This window comes from Castor canadensis, chromosome 8 (assembly GCF_047511655.1).
Source record: "Castor canadensis chromosome 8, mCasCan1.hap1v2, whole genome shotgun sequence".
NCBI classification, from domain to species: Eukaryota; Metazoa; Chordata; class Mammalia; order Rodentia; family Castoridae; genus Castor; species Castor canadensis.
In genome coordinates, this window is record NC_133393.1 from 144,760,994 (window position 1) to 144,781,521 (window position 20,528).

Below are 20,528 nucleotides of genomic sequence, written 5' to 3' on the forward strand. Positions count from 1 at the left end.
TTGTCAAACCTGAAACCTCATCTTTCCTGGCTGATTTGTTCCTTTGTTTGGTCCCTGTGAATCTTGACTATGGATCAGAGAGACTGAGATTTGGGGGACCCAGCGATGGCCAAAACAACAGGCACACCTTCCATTAAAGACACTTGGCACAAAGATTAGAAGGAGGATCTTGACTTCTCTGAGACTCCACTGTGACTGTCCTCCATGTGGGGCATCTCACCTTCCTGGCAGATGTCAGCCATCTGAGAAGAGATGAGTCTCCAGTTTGATGTGACCACAAAACTTATACACAAAGGTATCGGGGCCTGACCCAAACAACCAGTCAACGTAAATGTCACAGCTGAAACTGAGCAATTCACTCAACAGTCCTCCTTATGTTTACTATTTTACATGGATTAAAAAGTGAACAGCATTTGTCCTGCTTTCACTTGAAGAGTATTTAGGAGGAGGGAAGGCTTCTTGAAATAACATGATCCTTAGGTAGTAAATCCTTGTCAACCAACCAATGATCCTGAAACCATTCACCCAAAAGCTTGGAGTTGGGCATCTTGGTTCAAATCTTACCTCAGATACCTATATGTTGGGGAAGTTAGCCTGTCTGTGCCTCAGTTTCCCTGTGGGAAACCAGAAATAGCAACTACCTAGTGCTTCTGAATGCTCATAAGCTGGTAACAGACTCCATCAGCATTAAATGAATATTAATCAGACCTTGAACCTGTCAGTGTTCCTAGCACTTTACACTGACTCACTAACACAATGGGACTGTGGTGATCCCCATTTTACAGCCAGAGAAGTCAAGAAACTTGTTCAAGGTCACAAAACTAAGCAGAGGACCCAGGATGCACTCCTAGGCCATGTGACTCAAGACTCACACCACAGGGACTATGACACTATGATACAAAGCCAAGTGGCCAGCAAAGGGTATGTTGTTCACTCACTCACTCACACACATTATAATAATAAATAACACTGGCTTCATGTTTACAAGTATCGTTGCCTCCAGAAGGATGATTTTGTTTTGCCTTTTTGAATTATATTTCAGTCCCAAAGGCATGGAGCCTAGGATAAGCATGTGTTTCTGCCCACTCCCACCCCCGTCCCTGTGGAGAGAAAGCCAGGCGGATGGGAACTACTTGGAGCTCCATGGGTCAAGCTGCAGTTTCTGGGCCAAAGAGGCTGGGGGTATCTCCATCCCAGAATTGTTGGCAAAGCTCTCTGTGGCCAGGGCCAACTGCAGAATGACAGCCACCACCTGTCCCTCTTGACTGGGGAACTGTGGGGGCAGCAGGCCACACCACAGAAAGCAAAGCTCCTTTGCCATCTCAGCCACTATAAAAGGATGCCAGATTGATGGAGGTTGCCCTCCTCAGCTGGCCAGGCCTCCTCCCTGCCCTAAATGCTGCCTGGTGCAGAAACCAAAGGCAGCTCACAGAGAGCAGACCAAGCCATGCCTTGCAGCAGGCAGGCAATCAGTGACTTGAGCTAGCACTTGGCACAAAGCATTTGGTGGGAGGAGGCTGTTTGGCTTAACTGACAGGCTCCCTCACCAGTGCCTGGCCACGCCTGTCACCAGCAAGTGAAGATAGAAAGCATGGGGGAATAAGGAACCTACTGTCCAGGCTCTGAAACCTCTTGCAGTCCCAACCAGGACAGCCTCTACCAGTAGGTCACTTGGACAGATGAGGAGTGGCCTTCAGCAGAAGGAACCTGTCTGCCCCCAGGGTTCTGAGATGCAGTGTGTGGTCTGTCACAGCTGCACAGCAGCCTCACCAAGATCCTATTCAACCTGAACATCCCAATCTTGGAATATTCTACAAAATGTCATAAAAGGAAATACACGGCTGGTAAAGAATGCAGACCTGGGAAATTACAGCTCGGGTCTGAATCACTGGTCTTTTCTTCAGCTATGAGACCTGAGCACAGCACATATCTGTATGCGCTTCAGTTTCTTGTCTATGCCTTAGACACAGGAACAGGGTTAAAAACTCCACCCTTGAGGCATCAGTCTCCAGTCCCCATAACAACTCCAACTATAGGAATTGTAGACAGTGCAGGCACATGAAGGTCATGTAGGAATCAAGTCGGGATGATGGATACCATTGGGAGAAACAAGGGGGCAGCGTTACAGGGTGGGCATCAAGGGTCCGGGTAAAGTCCTATTATTTTTCATCTGGAAGCTGGTCCTATAGGCAGGTTGCCTTTGTGAAACCACATCAAGCTACATACTCACACTTTCTGCCCTTTGCTGAATGCGTAATGTGCTGCATTTCAATAAAATTTGATTAGAAAAAAACCTTTGGCATAGGCTACATAGTGATGGTTAATCTTCATGGTCAACTTGACTGGACTAAGAGAAACCTAGGAGATGTACGAAGCACACTTCTGGGAGTGCCTATATGGCCTTTCCAGACATGATTTGGCTTTGGATCCCAGGAAGATCTACACTGTCCAATATGGTAGCCACAAGACATGCAGTCACTGAACACTTAAAATGCAGCTAGACTGAATGAAGCTGTGCTATAAATTAAAATATGCACCACATTTCAAAGCCTTAGTATGACATAAACAACATTCAGTATCACTTTTTACATAATATGGTTATAATGAGTTAGATATATTATTAAAATTAATTTCAGGCAGAGCACGGTGGCTCACACGTCACCCCAGCTGTTTCAGAGGCGGAGACTGGGAAGACTATAATTTGAGGCCAGCCCCAGCAGAAACTTAGCAAGACCACATCTCAACCAACAAACCAGGAGTAGTGGCTCAAGCCTGTGATTCCAGCCATACAAGAGGCCACAGATTGGAGGATCACAGTCCAAGGTCAACCTCAGGCAAAAATGCAAGACTCTATCCAGAAAAATAACTAAAGCAAAACAAGATGAGGGCACGGCTCCAGTGGTACAGTGCCTGTCTAGCAAGCACAAGGCCCTGGGTTCAAATTCAATACCACCAAAAAAATTACATTATACACATACACACACACAGATAAATATATTAATTTCTTTTTACTTTTTAAAAAACTACTGGCAAAATTTTAATTATACATGTGGCTTGTAGTATATTTCTTTTTTAAATTTTTTTTATTCATTTATTCACATGTACATACATTGTTTGGGCCATCTCTCCTCCCTGACCCCGCCCCCACTTACTGCCCTGCCCCGAACCCCCCTCGCTTCCAGGCAGAGCCTGTTCTGCCCTTATCACTAATTTTGTTGAAGAGAAGACATAAGCAATTATAAGCATTTTTGCTGGTTTAGCTATACAGAGCGATTCCTAGCATTGCTTTCATGTACAAAAGTGTTACGACCCAAGTTGATTCATCTCTAACTGACCTTTTCACTAGTTCCTGATCCCCTTCTCATATTGACCTCTGTCACTTTAAGGTTTCTGTATTAGTTCTTCTCAGTGGGGACATCAAACACTTTCATATTTTGGGTTTCCTACCTATCCCCATACCTCTGTTATGTGCTCTCCCCTTGTCATGTGACCCAAGTCCAACAACATTGCTGTATTTGCCCTAGATCTAAAGTCTGCATATGAAGGAGAACATACAATTTTTAGTCTTCTGAGCCTGACTAACCTCGCTCAGAATGATGTTCTCCAGTTCCATCCATTTACTTGCGAATGGTAAGATTTCATTCTTCTTCATGGCTGAGTAAAATTCCATTGTGTATAAATACCACATTTTCTCAATCCATTCGTCAGTAGTGGGACATCTAGGCTGTTTCCATAACTTGGCTATTGTGAATAGTGCCGCAATAAACATGGGTGTGCAGGTGCCTCTGGAGTAACCTGTGTCACATTCCTTTGGGTATATCCCCAGGAGTGGGATTGCTGGATCATATGGCAGATCTATGTTTAGATTTTTAAGAAGCCTCCAAATTTTTTTCCAGAGTGATTGGCATTAGCTTGCATTCCCACCAGCAGTGTAAGAGGGTTCCTTTTTCCCCAAATCCTCACCAACACGTTGTTGGTGGTGTTTCTAATGATGGCTATTCTAACGGGGGTGAGGTAGAATCTTAGTGTGGTTTTGATTTGCATTTCCTTTATGGCTAGAGATGGTGAGCATTTTTTCATGTGTTTTTTTGGCCATTTGAATTTCTTCTTTTGAGAAAGTTCTGTTTAGTTCAGTTGTCCATTTCTTTATTGGTTCATTGATTTTGGGAGAGTTTAGTTTTTTAAGTTCCCTGTATATTCTGGTTATCAGTCCTTTGTCTGATGTGTAGCTGGAAAATATCTTCTCCCACTCTGTGGGTGGTCTCTTCAGCTTAGAGACCATTTCTTTTGTTGTGCAGAAGCGTCTTAATTTTATGAAGTCCCATTTGTCCATTCTTTCTCTTAGTTGCTGAGCTGCCGGGGTTCTATTGAGGAAGTCCTTGCCTATACCTATTACTTCCAGAGTGTTTCCTGCTCTTTCCTATACTAACTTCAGAGTGTCGGGTCTGATATTAAGGTCCTTGATCCATTTTGAGTTGATACTAGTATACAGTGATAAACGTGGATCTAGTTTCAGTTTTTTGCAGACAGATAACCACTTTTCCCAGCAAAATTGTTGAAGAGGCTGTCTTTTCTCTATTGTTTGTATTATGTTTCTACTGGTCAAAGTTGCTCTAGCTTAACAAAGTGCCTTTCTATACAATAGTTATTCCTTCCCTGAAAGGAATTTTCATCCAAGTGCTTATGAGAAAGAGTCGCATCTAAATACTTAAGCACATTAACTTCATTTTGTGAATGCAGAACCTAAACCTGGAGGGATGTGGTGACTTGCCTAAATTACAGAGCTAACAAAGAGGAAAGCCAGGCCCTGAGCCCAGATCTATGAACTCATCTACTGCTCAAAATTTACTCCTTCAACCAGTGGTCTCATCACATCATCTCCCCAGGACAAAAAGAACTGACACGTTACTTGTCACCAGGATCACCAATGGGCGATTCTGCTGTACAGGGTAAGATTGTTTGATACTTCAAAAGGGGAGACAGAACTTAAACATGGTGCAGGCAAATGTTTGCAGGATAAAATCAGGATGCCTTAGGTCTGGCCATAAGTGAGGGAGTCTTAGCTCTTGCTTATACATGGCACACCCCGGAACCCAGGATACATTAGGGTACACATGTACCTTACACAAACTAACATTGATGCTCAAGGATTTGCCCACAGTCACACATTCAGTAGCAAAGACAGAATCCAAAGTGAGTCTATGTCCATCCTCCCCATTCAACAACTGCAAATCTACCCACCTGTGCTCCTCCACTTCTGGGTGCTAGAATGCCTTTCCTACCAGCTCATCCAGCAGGGTCTGGCTTAAGCCACCTCTGCGATAAACTCAATACAGCTCTCTCCCTTTTCATAAAATCAGCCCCTCCTTCCTTTGCTCACCTGTGAACTTTAAACAAGATCATGCACCAACCACAATTGATCAGAATTTGTTGCTTTAATGCATATTACATCACAGCAGCATGACCCCTTCATAGGAGAGTTACGCACTATCTATACAGGTATGCTTGGCTCCTGGCACAGTATCAGTTACATTAGAATTACTCAATAAAAACCTGTTGACTGAATGAATGAAATAATCAATCAAGCAAGCCATCCTGACCCCTGTTTTGTTCTGAGTCCCTTTTCCAACCAGGTCCCCTTTTCTAACCAGGTCCCCTTTTCTGAATTCAGATGTTCTTCCCCATGGGTGGCTTCTCTACCAATCTGTTTGCATGGAGAGAGGCCAAGAGCATTGCTTTCAACTGTAGCTTGGTAACACCAATTGTCACCTCTCCATTTTTATTAATTGCTGGGTTAATCAAGCACTCTAAATTTTGTCCACCCACGATAACATGCTCTTATTTCTGCAATGGCCAAGAAAACAGGTTTTAGCTGAAGTAAAAAACAAAATCTCATAGCCTCTAGGACTTCACATGATTGCCATATTTTTCAGAATATTTGAGTTCAAATATTCTGAATATTCAGGTGGAGGAAAGAGATCTTGACCAAGATCTCAACTACCTACAGCTTCTATGGAGAAAACAGCAGAGTGAACTATGATATACTTTCTCATCAGCCCCCTAGCAATCAGCAAGACTGCCATTATCATGGCAGCTTTCAGAGAACAAAGTGAGGCTCAAGTGAGAAATACAATACACACTTCTCCTGAATCCCAGAGCTAAGAGCCAGACCAGCTCCTTATCACTGCAGAAGTCATACCCCATCCCCACCATGCAGGACCAAAACCACGCACTGCTGCCTCTTCTTTGTGGCCTGATCCTCCCTGGGAGACTTAGAACCACATTCTGGTCATTTCCAAGAAGCGGGGCTTCCACATGCAAGTGACATCATTTCCCCTCAAGGAACGCTTTTCTAAACCTCCCAGCCACGATGGGACAATGAGGAAACTACAATTCCTGCCCCTCATCCCTGATGTATCATTCTTTTCATAGAGACAGAGGAACATAAGAAAGAGGAAAGGGTTTATCTCATACATTATATTAGATTACTGTACTTTTTAACTTAATGTATTGTATATGTACAATGTACTTTGTACTTACATATTAACGTACTTTTCAGCCTTCTGATTACAAAAGAGTAAATGTTATTCCTTCCAAATCATCCCCTTCTACTTTCTAAGTAACATTTTTTACTTTTTAACTTTCAATAAAGATGCCACAGAGGCTGCCAGGGCAAAAGCGCAATGACATTCCCTGACAGGCTCCCATATGGAGGCTCAAACATTCCAGATGCCTTCCCGTGTACCAGGTTTCCAGAAGTATAGTTATGAGCCCCTGGGGCCAAAAACGGAACGCCACGCACATGACACGCCACATCACTTACCATCCAGCTTAAGGAGCAAACTGCTCAAAGTCTACCAGTCCCTGTGCCCCAGAGGCCGCTGCACTAAGCCTGCAGGTGAAGTCACCTCCTGCTCTCTGAATGAGCAGGTGGAGAATTCAATGGAAAGATAAGCATCTGTTAGGAAGGCTGGTCTAAACCTCACCCCAGGAGAGGATTCTGAGAAATGGACGGTTAAAAAAAAGAGTAAGAATTACAATTGAGCTTCTCAAGCATTGGTAATAAACTGATCCTGCCTAAAGGCAGGAGAAGCCTGTTTTAAAAAGTTTTATTATATGAAAATATGTTTCAAATGCAAATGATCACAGTAAAGAATCATAGCATTTTTAAGTGTCATAAATATAAACATCTGTTGAATTACCTCCTTCTCCTAAAATATGCGAAATAAAGCCCTGTATCCACAGGTCCACTTTGCAAAAGACTCATCTACACAGCATATCTTATGAATGTTAAGCCTTGGAGTTAGGAAAGCAGGCTGCAATGTGTCAAAACAAGAGGTTCAAGAGGCAGTTAACAGAGCAGGTGCCCTAAAGTGGAGTGACCACCTTCTTGTTATGAATGTACCAACAGTGGCACATGGGCTTGATCTCCAGACAAGAGTCTGACACAACAGAAGTCCTCAGGGTAGCACTATACCCAGGACGGGAAAACAACTGGAAGTAAAAGTCTTGTATTGCACATTGGTAGAGCAGGCACCAATACCCTTTCCTTCCCAGCAAGCAGACTTCTCATCAATTCTCTTTGAAAAAGAGAATGCTCAATGAAAAAGGCTAGGGACCGTGAACAAAGAAAATGTCCAGGTTTAAAGCCAGACTAGGCTGTATCCAAAACATGCCAAATGGCCTCGACATCTGCCCCAGCAGTCATGATGGGCCAGGTAAGAGGAATCACAGGGCAGTTAGGAGACTTTAGTTCAGTGAAACCACGAAGAGAGAATTCAGCAGGGAGAGCAATGGCTCTGTCATCAGTAAAACCTAAACGGCACTGTTGACCGTGTCGTATGAAGGGGCTAGGACTTTGCAAATCAAAGTCTCATGCATGGAATTTTATGCAGTCATGAATAACAAAATGTTATCATTCTCAGGTGAATGGATGGAATTGGAGAACATCATTCTGAGTGGGATTTAGCCTGGCCCAAAAGACCAAAAATCGTATGTTCTCCCTCATATGCGGACATTAGATCAAGGGCAAACACAACAAGGGGATTGGAATTTGATCACATGATAAGGCGAGAGCATACAAGGGAGGTGTGAGGCTAGGTAAGACACCCAAAATACTAGATAGCATTTGTTGCCCTCAACGCAGAGAAACTAAAGCAGATACTTTAAAGCGACAGAGGCCAATAGGAGAAGGGCACCAGGAACGAGAGAAAAGATTAGATCAAAAAGAATTAACCTAGAAGGTAACACACATGCACAGGAAATCAATGCGAGTCAACTCCCTGTATAGCTATCCTTATCTCAACTGGCAAAAACCCTTGGTTCTTCCTATTATTGCTTATACTCTCTCTTCAACAAAGTTAGAGGTAAGGGCAAAATAGTTTCTGCCGGGTAGCGAGGGGGTTGGGAGGAGAGAAAGGGGTAGGGGAGTAAGGGAGGGGGTGGGGGAAGGGGGGAGAAATGACCCAAACATTGTATGCACATATGAATATAAATAAATAAATAAATAAATAAAACAAAAACAAAGTCTCATGCATTCACGGTGATTAAAATACACTTACTCACCAGGCTTCAACATTTCTAGGAAAACATGAGATTCCATCCTAGAACCACAGGTAAGCAACCCTTGCTTACATAACCACAAAGGACTTTCCACTTTCTCCTATCATTCTTCAATCTTCTTTGCTGCAACTACCTTGAACTCTGAGAGCCTAAAATTATGGGGACTTCAATAAACTAATAGCACATTCTTAATTTATCACTCCATAATCCAATTTTCTTCTCTTGGAACCACAAATCATCTCCACCTCTCAAATCTACAGGGTCCATGAGACATGGAGCTGAGTGAATTATATTAGAAAATGGGAAACTTGTCATGTTGGAACCCAGATTCTGAATGAATAACATATGAAGGTTGAGTTAGAACTCTTCTGAAAGTCTCCTTGGCCTCCAACACTGAAGGCACCTGTATAGCAGGCAGCAAGTGGAGCTTTGTATCTCAGCCCAGCAGCTGCAGACACTTCAGTGTGACACAGTGACAAGGGCCAAGCTAAAATCTCCAGCCTAACAGAGGTGAGACAAGTGTCTCTCTGAGGCTGGGCAATGCATAGTTATGACCACCATGCAACCATCACAGACATTTCAGTGTTATTATCTCCATAGTAGAACTGAGAAAACGTTAAAAAGATGAAGCAACTACCAGGATTACAGAAAATATTTCTCAACCCTTCCAATGTGCCATCCTCATCTCCTGCCTGAATTATAGCAGGTCCCTCCTCTGTCGTCCCTTTGCTTATATCTTTGCTACTTGTGCACGAGTGGCAACATACAAGCAACATGAGCCATACTAATAAATGAGTGAGCTCATGAGTCTCTTCAATGCCCAGAACAAACGGGCCTCCATTCCTCTCTGATATCACGTTCTGCTATTGTCTAGGGGCTTTCTCTATTCCAGGCACATGATCCCCTTGGAGTCTTTCACTTAGCAACTGAGAAACAGCCTCAGGGCCTTTGTGCTTACTTCAGCCTCAGCTGTTTTTGCAGATATCCACAAGACTCATTCACCTTCTTAGGTGTTTGCCCAAATCATTTCCACAAATCCCTGCTGACCAACCCACTTAAAATGCCAAACTCTTATACCCCCCACACACCCACACTCCCTGTCTCCCACTCCATGGTTCTTATCTCCAGATGAGACATGATGTTTTCCCTGTTTTGTTTGTAGGTCTGTTTCCCACGAGCGGATTATAAACTCAATCAGGGAGGGACTTCTACTACTTGATTTATGAATAGACCTCCAGTGCTTAGAGCAGGGCCTCTCACCTAGTAGTGACCAATAAATAAATTGCTATATAATGAATCAATGAAAAAAAAATGAAGCCTTGAAGTCAAGTCTACTACAGGTTGATCTCAGCCGGCAATACCACCTCACAGAGTCTGTCATCTATTCAGGGCAGGACCCACATGGTCGGCTTCACTCAACACAGGCTGAACTGTTTTTCCAGGCTTCTGGGAACACAGGACTTCAAAGCAATTGTATATTTGCAAAGGTCACCCTGGGTCACCAGTATGTCACACTTCTTCCCTGATAGCATTAAAGTGTGTGCTGTTCCCACATGGCTGTCTTCGGGATGAGTCAGCCCCAAGAAGCAGCCCACTTAACAAACTCCACATCCCTTCCAAGGGCTGCACGCTGTGCCAGCCCAAGCAAAGGGCTGTCATGGGGAGGCATGTGCCACAACCAAACACTGTGAGTTTGGCTGGAATGTCACAACTATGCAGGAAATGAGTGGGAGACCGGGCAAGGCCAGATTGGGGAGGCCCTGAAAGGCCAGATGCCACCATCCTGTGGAGCTGGTAGATTCTCGAGGTCATGGCTTACACTGTGGGCTGGCAACCCAGCCTTTCATCTACCTGCCCAGGGAGGGGAGGTCCCCACTTCCTACAAATCACTATCTTCGCAGCACATATGCACTGACTCCAAAAGTCAATATCCCTGGCCAAGGGACAATGACAGAAGCAGCCCTACTGGTTCTCTGAAGCCAGCGACTCCTGCAGCTTTCTGAGACTCCCGCCAAGCACAAAGAAAAAGGCACCCTAAGCCTTGATGGCATAAATAGCACATGGATTTGTGAGGCTGTGTGTCCACAGAAAAGTTTTTAGTAAAAGCACAGGTAAGGTTTTTGAAGAAATACAAATAACTGATATATATATATATAGGAGTCCTGAACTGGCAGCTTTCAAATAACTCAATTGTATCCTAATGCTCTGATAAATGTGGATAAATGTATTTATCCACATTTCACCCAGGCAGAAACTGAGGCTGGGATTCTAAGTAATCCACTCAAGTAAGAAAGAGACCACAGCACTTGCTTTAGAACCCAGGTCTGCACAGTGTGAGGGGGTGAGTTCCACAGGCTACACAGCACTTCCTAGAACTAATAGAATTCAAGCTTCTGAAAATCTAGTTACATTACTACTAAGCTACTTTCTTTTAGGCCAGTATCCTGGCTGACCCTCTGTGGGGAGGGCATCTGAAACTCCAGGCTCCAGAGTCCAGAAGCACAGTGGTAGTAGATAGCCTTACTTTGTATGGTCACGTGATACAGTTAAGTTCCAAGCCCAGAGATCCTGCTAAACCTCAGTCTGATAATCTGCAAAATAGGAATGTCTGTGACACTGCAGCATCACAAGGGGACATAAGGACCATGTGACAGACTTGCTGATGTGCTTTCCCACCTATAAAAGGTACACAAAAGTAAAATTATGACAAAACTGAGGAGGAAAGCCCAGTTGGAGGCTGAGCTTCCTGCAGGTGAAACATCCAAGCACAACTTTCTAGTCACCTTACACAGAAGCCTAAGTCTCTTGACCACACAAAAGATATGACAACCAGGAAGGCTGGCCAGGAATTGCAAGCTCCCTCCTGTGAGCACCTCAGGTGAGTGGCCGGGCTGAGATGTAGTCTAGGATGTAGTCTGTATCCCATGGAGGCTGGCCCAGCATAGCCCTGCTGTGTGGTACTCAGTGAAAAGTCATTAAGCTTTTGCTTTCTGCTTTTCCTCCTCTTCACTTCAGGGCTCAGGTGCTGTCCTCTGACACAATGTTCTTCCAACCAGAGTGACTAGAAGTCATTTTATAGAAAAGAAATTGGCAGGTAACCCTGGTTTGGGCTTACATTTTTCCTGATGTTGTTTAAACATTAACATGGAAATAGTAAAATTGCAAGTTTTAAGAAATACTTATTGAACACTAAGAACCAAACATGCACAGTAGGTATTTAGGAATACAACAGGTACAAGGACAAGACACCCCCTGTGCACAGGAAGCTTCCAAACCAGCAGAGAAGGAAGAAATTCACCAAACTTCCCACAGAAGCTTCAAAAATCAACTGGGAAAATCACCTCAAAGGTATTTATAAGCACAGAAGGTGAGTATTGATCTGCACAAGGGGATGAGGGAAGGTAGAAGAAGCAGTAATTAAATTGAGACATAGGTCAGAGCAGGTGTTATCCAGTCCTGGAGAGGTACAGGAAAACAAAATTCCAAGTGCATAAACATGAACTTGAATAGCACGTAAACATTGAGTAGGATTTGTTGTAGGTTTAATGTTTGTGCCCATCCCACAGAATTCATATGCTGAAACCTAACCCCGAACAGAACTAGGAAGGGAAGCTTCTCATGATTAGGTCATGAGAGTGGACAGAATTAGTGGCCTTATATAAGAGGCTCCAGAGAGATCCCTGACTCCTTCTTCTATATGAGGACACTGCTGAGAGAGGGTACTACTTGTGAACCAGGCAGCAGCCCTCACCTGACATCAAATCTTCCAGTACCTTGGCCGTAAACTTTCCAGCCTTCAGAACTATAAAAAATAAATTTCTGTTGTTTAATTCACAGTTTGTAGGCTTTTGTTATAGCAGCCACTATGGACTAAGACAAGTTGTACATGCCAGCACTTATGGCTCTAAAACAATATTGAAGGCAAAACAATTTACAAGATACAGCAGTCCTTTGGTGTCTTCCAGGGTGAGTCCCAGGATCCCCAGATACCAAAATTCTCAGATGCTCAGGTCTCTTACATAAAACAGTGTGATGTTAGCATAAAACCTCTGGGCATCCTCCCATATACTTAAGTCATCTGTAGACTATTTATAATACCCAATACAACTCAATTGCTATGTGTACAGTTGTTTTATTCTGATTTGTATAAGAAAAAAATGCATGTACATCTTCAGTACAGATCCAATTTTTTTTTCAATATTTGTGATTTGAGGTTGGTTGAATATGCAGATGCAGAACCCTGGGATACAGAAGGCTGACTGGACTTTTCTTTGGAAGTCCAGTGAATTTAACATGACGCTCAAAAAAAAAAATGTTATTCCCTTGAACTAAACCACCACTGCCCAGAGGCAGTCTGGTTCAGTGTGCTCAGGCCAACCAGGTTCTTGAGGCTAGAGCCCATTCTATTGTCGGAAGCACTACCTGATGCCCCCTTCCACAGTCAGCCCCTTCTTCCCTCCATCCCTAGCTTTCCTTAATCAAACAGCAACCGTTAGGTATCAAAGCAAATGACTCACTGGTACGGTATAAGCAAGGGCCAGTATTTGGTCACAAGCAGTCATACCAATGACCCAAAAAAATACCAATACTGAATATCACCCACAAGCCCACAGAGGAACACAGCTGGATAAACACTCTCCTTCCTTCTTATGTTCTGTAAAACTCTCCAACCTCAACCAAATCCCTGCCTGCTGCATTTGCAACATCTTCATTTCTTTTCCAATCCAAGAAATGGAGTGTGCGTGGTGGATAAGTCTCTAATAATGCTGTGAAAGGTAGTATACAATGGAGGGTAAGGAGGTGCTAACATCCATTGAGTTCCCAATACTTACAAAGCACCATCAAATATATCCTCGCACAATATTCACAAGTCTTTCTTGTAAGATAATTTCACCTACTTTGTAAACAAGAAGATTGTTAAGTGTTGTCAGTAGCTTTAAGCCACTCACACACTAACATCAAGTGCCTGACCTAAAATCAAGGCCTGCTTGGTCCTAAAGCTTGAGCTTCATCCAGGTCTCTGCCCACTTCACTTCCCTTCATTTCCTCACAAGAAAGCCTCATACTCAGGGCCACGATAACCAGCAGGTGCTACTTTCAGAAACGCATGGCTCTTCTTTTAATGATGGTGCTTTTCCTCCAGCCCCCTCATTCAGTATAAGTGAAAAAGGATTGGATTCAGTTGTATTGTCTTCCGTTTTATTGTCAGGTTGGCAACTGCAGCTGTCTTGACAATTTTCATGGCAAAGGTCCAGGAATTTAGCTCCCTCCTGGGCTATGCAGACTTTTGTGCACCGACAGCTCTCCTTAGCTCCACTTGTGACATCTTTTTTACTGCAAGAGAAGAAAGCATGTCCTTTGGAGTCTACCCATTCATAAATTTGAGATTTTAGAGCTAAAATAATTTATATTGAAAACCTGTGCAAAATCGTGTCCTTACATAAACCTTTTTTTTTTTTTCCCTGGGTTCCCACTGCAATTACAGCAGAGGGTAAGTCAGGCTTCTCAGATGGCATCTCCATTTGGTCTACTCTTGTCAAGACCATTCGCTGACAACACAGGACATGGAGAGGTGGGCATTGGTCTGGTGTCTGCAGGGAGTCCCACAGGGCTCCCAGGCAAGGAAGAAAGAACATCCAAACATTGCTCACAGGAGTACCTAGGTGTTAATGGCACTTTATTTTTATATCTTATGCCAGTTGAACTGGGGCTTGAGAGTGATCTGGAGGGACCATGAGATACAGAGGAGAGAGGTGAATGGAAATGAAACCATTCATTCAATATTTCCTGAGTGTTCCATGTGGAAGAGGTTCACAAAGCTCAGTGCCAGAAATGCAGTATGGTCCAGGAAGGCAGATTGGTCCCTTCTAGGCATGGAGCTAGTACAGCTTAGGGGTTAAGCACATGACTCTAGAGTTCAAATCCTAGTTCCTCACCTAACTAGCCCTGCAGCCTCAGTCAAGTTATCAAATCCCATGTTGCTTCAATTGCAAAGTGGGGTACGATCATAATTATTTCATCCTCACATTTTATGTGAGAATTAAAAATGTCAAATGAATTAATTCACACAGAAGGATCCCAAGGCTCACAAAGCTGTAAAGGAACTTTCTAAAATCTCATGGGGCATGGGGAGCCAGGATTCAGATATTGGTCTGGGTGAAAATGACAGTCATCAGTAAATCATTTCAACAAGTGAGAGCCGCGAGGTACCATTCTACTGAGGTTTGGACTACCACAAACGACTTCAAATTTACTTTTATCTGGAGAATTCCCAGGTCATTCAAGAGCATCATTATTATGGTGATAAGTCAGCCTTCTTAGACAATGGTTCCTCAGATTATTCAGGATACAGTAGGTTATAATTCCTTTGGGGTGCTGCATCAGGCCTTGAGGATTTACTGCCCCTGCCTCCCTCAGGCAACAGGTCAGAACAACAGAAGACTGAGTACCTTGGTGACCCAGAACTATGCAGGGCATTGAGGAAGTTCATTTGTCTTCTGTAGGCAAGTTCCTTGCTTCTCCTCGTCAAATTCAGACTCCTCATTGGAGACTCCTTTCAGAGTTCACCACTTCTGGAGATGACACCTTTCTAGGACTTTATCAAGGGCCCCTCCCCACTAACACCTATAAGACACTTCAATATCTCTACCACCAGACTTGCTTCACTATTTTATAAAGCTTAGTCCAGAAATCCACCTCCTTAACTAGGCTATGAATTCCATCCAAACACGGATGAAGTGTTCCTCTTTTTTAATAAATTTTTACTCACGTTTTTATTGAGCAGACATCATTTGAGCACCTGCTGTATACAAGGCACCAGGCTATTTGCTAGCCATACAAAATTGAATTGTGAGGATATTAACAATAGAAGGGACAGGGGCAGGGAGTGGAATGAGACTTTGATGTTATTACATAACTTTAGCAAGTAACCTACCCTCTCTGGCATGATTAATTTACCTGGAAATGGAATTACTATTTGTATCTACAACTCTTAACACAATGATGATGGTTTCATAAGATCACACCTTAAAACACATAGCAAACACATACGTAGCACACAGTAGGTGCACCAAATATATGTTGGGTAATTCTTTGTGATAAGCAGTGCAAATGTTAGCTATTATCAAAGCAGGATATTGCTTTCTGACACCAACTGAGCTTTAATGTATTAGTCTTTTTTTTTTTTGATCCAGTGAAGCAAAATCATTAGAAACTTAATGGGAAATTGGCATCAATGCATTGGCTTCTATGAGAAATCAACTTTGAAATATTATGTTATTTTTAACTCAGAATCTTAGTCGATACTCCTTTATTGTGGACTTTGATAAAATTGCCTCTCGAAAGGCCATCCCCTCCAAGAGGTCTTCTCTGATCATTCTTCCAGCAGAAATTCCGTCCTGAAACACCCATTATTCATCCTTTCAGAGGGCACTTAGCGCTTTCTCTGTAATGTATGATACATTGTCCTGGCTCCCACCACCGCCAAACTCCAAGAGTTCTTTTAAATGGGATTCACCTCTGAATCATTAATATCTGGCCATATCAGTCATCTGTTGCATAATGGTGGTACCTAGCAAACCAGTGTCTGGAGGCAACAAGCATTTCTTTTCATTCATTTATCTGCACTTCAGCTGGGACTTGGTTGATTTAGGAAAACTGGGATTCTCAGTGAAGGCTCTCAGGCTGGCAGGTGGCTTTTCTCCAAAAGTCCCTCATCCTCCTCCACTTAAACCAGCAGGCTAGCTCCTTTCTGTGATAAACACAAAGACACATTAAAAAGGTAGAAACCAGTAGGATCTTGTAAGGTACAGACTTAGAACTGGTACACCACCATCTCTATTTCATCCACAACTGGTCAAACCAAGTGACATGGTCAAGCACAAAGTAAAAAGTCAAGAAAACTGGGTAGAAAAGTGTGAAGAATGGAGGCCATTAATGTAAATAGCCTATCACATCCACCACCCAGGCGCCTCATACATATAAAATGATCATTAGGCACTGAATAAATGAACAAGTGAATGAAGGAACGAAGACTGAGTACACTTCAGAGCCTTGTCAGGACACATGCCAATTTTACCAACCACCACTGCAAATCCTAAATGTGGCACACCAGGAGCACTCCCGTTAAATATTAGTTTGATACAGGTCCCTAGACTCCACTGTACTTTAGCTGGAGAGGCAGCAGTTCAAAAAGTTGCACGTTCACATTGTTATTTTTTCATGGATCTCTGATTATGAAATAAATCATTCACACATGGGAGCCTGTATGTACACACCTTAGCCTCTCTCCACCAAAGGGGAAAAGGAAGGGGACTGCTTTGCATGGGGAGGGGGAAGAGAGAAGGCATCAAAAAGAAAAGGGTGAAGAGGTGACTTTGAATCCAACCTACAGAGGTTAATTTTCATTTAACTACCTAGCTGAGACTACAGGTTTAGTAGAAGCACATTAAATTCCATGAACTTAGGAAGTGATGCATTATTGAAGCCACAGCAGGGGAAAGGGCTCAGTTTAGAACACATAAAGGACTAAAGTCTGCAGAAGTGTCATTTTCCATTTTAAGGAAAAGGCTAAAAAAACGCATTTTAATTGGGAAATAAGACACCTGCTCCAAAAAGGTAGGTAAAATTAACCCATAGCCCTCCACTCCTAGACTTCAATGCCTGCAGTTCCTCCCAGAAGTCAACCAAAGGATGAGTCTTAGGCTATTCTGTTTCCCCTGTAACCCCACTGACACTAGCCACATGCCATCATTTATTCATCCACTCCACAAATATATACTGAGACATAAGACAAAGGGAGACAGAAACCATGCCATCATCAGCTTACCTTCAAGTAAGCTACACAATCAATTAATAAACTGATGCTACAGGGAAATGACCAGGCTAAAAAAGGGCAGGGGAGGATTTAACAGAGAATAACAAATTTAAATAGGATGAAAAACCAACCTGATGCACCTTGGGTTCTCTGTGCTTCTACTTTCAAGAGGTGTTTAAGTCAATCACTAAATTAAGTTGCACAGTACACCCACAACAGGAAAATCGTAACGTCACTCACTCCAGTGAACACAGACACTAGGTGTTTGCAGTCTAGTCCTTCACAGCAACAGACACTCAGGTAACATGGAACCCCAGCCTCATCACTAACGCTAAGCAATGACAAAAAATGGTCCATGCAGCACAAACAGCTGTCTTTTTAAGGTCTATAGGATGCATGTCCCAAATCCCACAGGGCACCTCTGTCCCCTTCACTGTACTGAGTAGGAAGTGAGCTGAAGGCACTGAAGATACAGGGATCTATCAAGTCCATAGGAAAACCACGAGCATGCCCAACTGGGCTCCAAGAGGCCAGATGCAGGTCTGGGCTCTAAGTCAAGGTTCTAAACAGAAAGGGTTTGGAGAGGAGTTGTGGTGGTCAAGCTACACCCTCCTCCTGATGCTCCATCTTCTTTGCTTCTTGCTCAACCTCCTCATCACACAGAGACCCTTTTTCCCAGGGTTCTGCACACCCTCACCACCTGGGAAATCTGTAAGCCTAGTACTCACAATCCACCTGAAGCACTATATGTGGGGTAGAGCCCAGGCTTCCCACATTTTCAAGTACACAGCCAAAATGAGAACTACTGTGGCCCTTCACTCTCCCTGTCAAGGCAGCTCATGCCAGCTGGAACCCCTATTCCCTCGTCATTATTTGAACTTGAAGTTTCAACGGTGCCCCAGCCCACATAGTCCCACTGCAGTCCAGTGGGAATGAATTTCCAGAAACTTTGTGGTGGCCTCTGTATGCTGCTGCTGTATCTTCTGAGCAAAACTGGGACACAGGACCAAAGAGAAATAACTACATACTATTTCAAGGTAGTAAGTCCAGGCAAGTAAGAACGTAGCCGAGAGCGCTCACTCTGGTTTGGCCATACAGGAGTGCCATGTAGCAAGAAAATGAGCCTCACTGCATCTCAAGTGTACTCCTCTGTACGTTAGACACCATGACACCCATTCAACAGGCTGTTGGGAAGACACAACAAGAATCATTAAGCAAATGGTTGACAGACAGCAGGTGTTCATAAAATGGCAGTGCCTCTTTTAAGTTATTGCCAAGAGTTAGTGCAATAAAAGCTTCTATACCAAAATAGAATTTCTAGGATGGTTTAGTGGTATATGGGGACAACAAATGGGATCAAATATTTGAAATTAGAGCCACCCCCAGAGCAAATCTGATAGCCCATAATAATGGAGAAGTAAGACACAGGGTTACACAGCTGGTAGTGGGGGAGGGAGAGGAAAAGGCTTGAGGAGAACTCACCTGCAGTAAGGCAGGCAGGTGAAATTGGTACAATGAGTCTCTGAATAGGACACATAAACCAGAAACCAGAGAGAAGAGGAGGGGGAGGGTGAATTGGCACTAACTGTGAATGTATTTGAGCATAAGAAGAAAATAGAAAAACAAGCCATTCACACTTTCCCTTGCTTTCAGCAGACAAGAATAGAAGATTCAGGACTGAGGTGAGCAGGATGGAGAACCATATGGAATGAATTCAAGCAAGTCTCTTGTAAGGCTACATATTAATGATCTGAAGTGATGTAACATTATCACCAAACTGGCAGCTTAGAGCAGCAGTCATTTACGATCACAGTTTCTACAGCACAGGCAGGAGTCTGCATGGCTTAGTGGGTCCTCAACTTAGAGTTTCATAAGACTACTGTTAAACACCAGGTGGTGTTCCCGTGGGGAGGTTCCAGGAAGAATCAGCCTGCAAGCTCACCCCAGTGCTAAAAGAATTCATTTCCTTGTGCATATGAGCCCTGCCTCCTTGCTAATTGATATCTAGGGCTATTTTTAGCCCCTCAAACTGTCCGTTTTTCCTTGTTATATGGGCTCCACCAACATGATAACAAGAGCCTTTAGTGAGTCTGCCTACAAAATAGGGTCTTTAAAACAGTACAATGAAATGTGATCTCAGAACTGCCATCCTACCACCTCTGGCGTGTTTTATTGCATAGAAGCATATCACATGTCCTTCATGCACACAAGTGGGATTACACCAAGGTTTATAAGTGACCTGGGGTCCCTCAGAGTCCAGCTGCAACAGGTGCCTTATTGTCACTGGGGTAAAATATACATAACATAAAAGTTACCACTTTAGCCATTGTTCAGGGTTCAGTTCAATGGAACTAAGAACATACACATGGTTGTGCAACCATCACCACTATTCACTCCACAACTTTCTCATTAGCCAAACTGAAACTCTGTGTTCACTAGATACCAACTCCCAATTCCTCCCTATCCACAATCCCTGGCAATCACCATTCTGCTTTCTGTCTCTATAAATTTGCCTATTCTAGGGACCTCCTATGAGTGGTATCATAAACATTTGTCCTTTGGTGACTGGCTTACATCACAAAGCATAATGTCCTCAAAGTTCATCCATGTTGTAGTACGTGACATGATTTCCTGCCTGCTTATGTAAATATCACATTGTGCTTATCCATTCAGATAAAAACTTTTGACAGAGGCATAGAGAGAGGAATAAAGGGTGTTGAGAGCCCTTTATTTCTCCCCAGTGATGTCATCAACTGTAGAACATGCAAATTCAAGAGTCTGAGATACTTTCCACTGGAGTCTAAAGTACATCAACCCCAACTCCCAAAATCCAACCCTGGTTTGCTCCTGACTTTTGCTGCTTATTCTGTATTCTAAAGGAGTCCTTTGCTGCTACAGTTTGTGTTTTCAGTAATTAGATACTTGTTCTCTCTTTGAAAACCTCTCTTGGTTTTCAAAATGAAAGGAATGGTCTCCCCAGCTGTATCATCGAAGCACCTTCCTGGAGACCAGACCTGATGGTAGAAGACCAGAGAAAGGTCCCCAAAGAGAGGAAACTCAGGATTGGAAAAGATTTGGTGCCCCACTTTCGCAGCAGTCACCCTGGAATTCTTCCCCCAAGCCTTTGCAGAGTATGGACAATTAGGAGCTC

General features: G+C 43.3%; 1 protein-coding gene across 5 annotated transcripts in view; it reads right to left on the reverse strand.

Annotated features, from left to right (window-relative positions):
* Window positions 1–20,528, reverse strand: part of Large1 (LARGE xylosyl- and glucuronyltransferase 1) — a 502,729-nt gene that overhangs the window by 459,086 nt on the left and 23,115 nt on the right. The gene's annotated exons all lie outside the window — the stretch shown is intronic.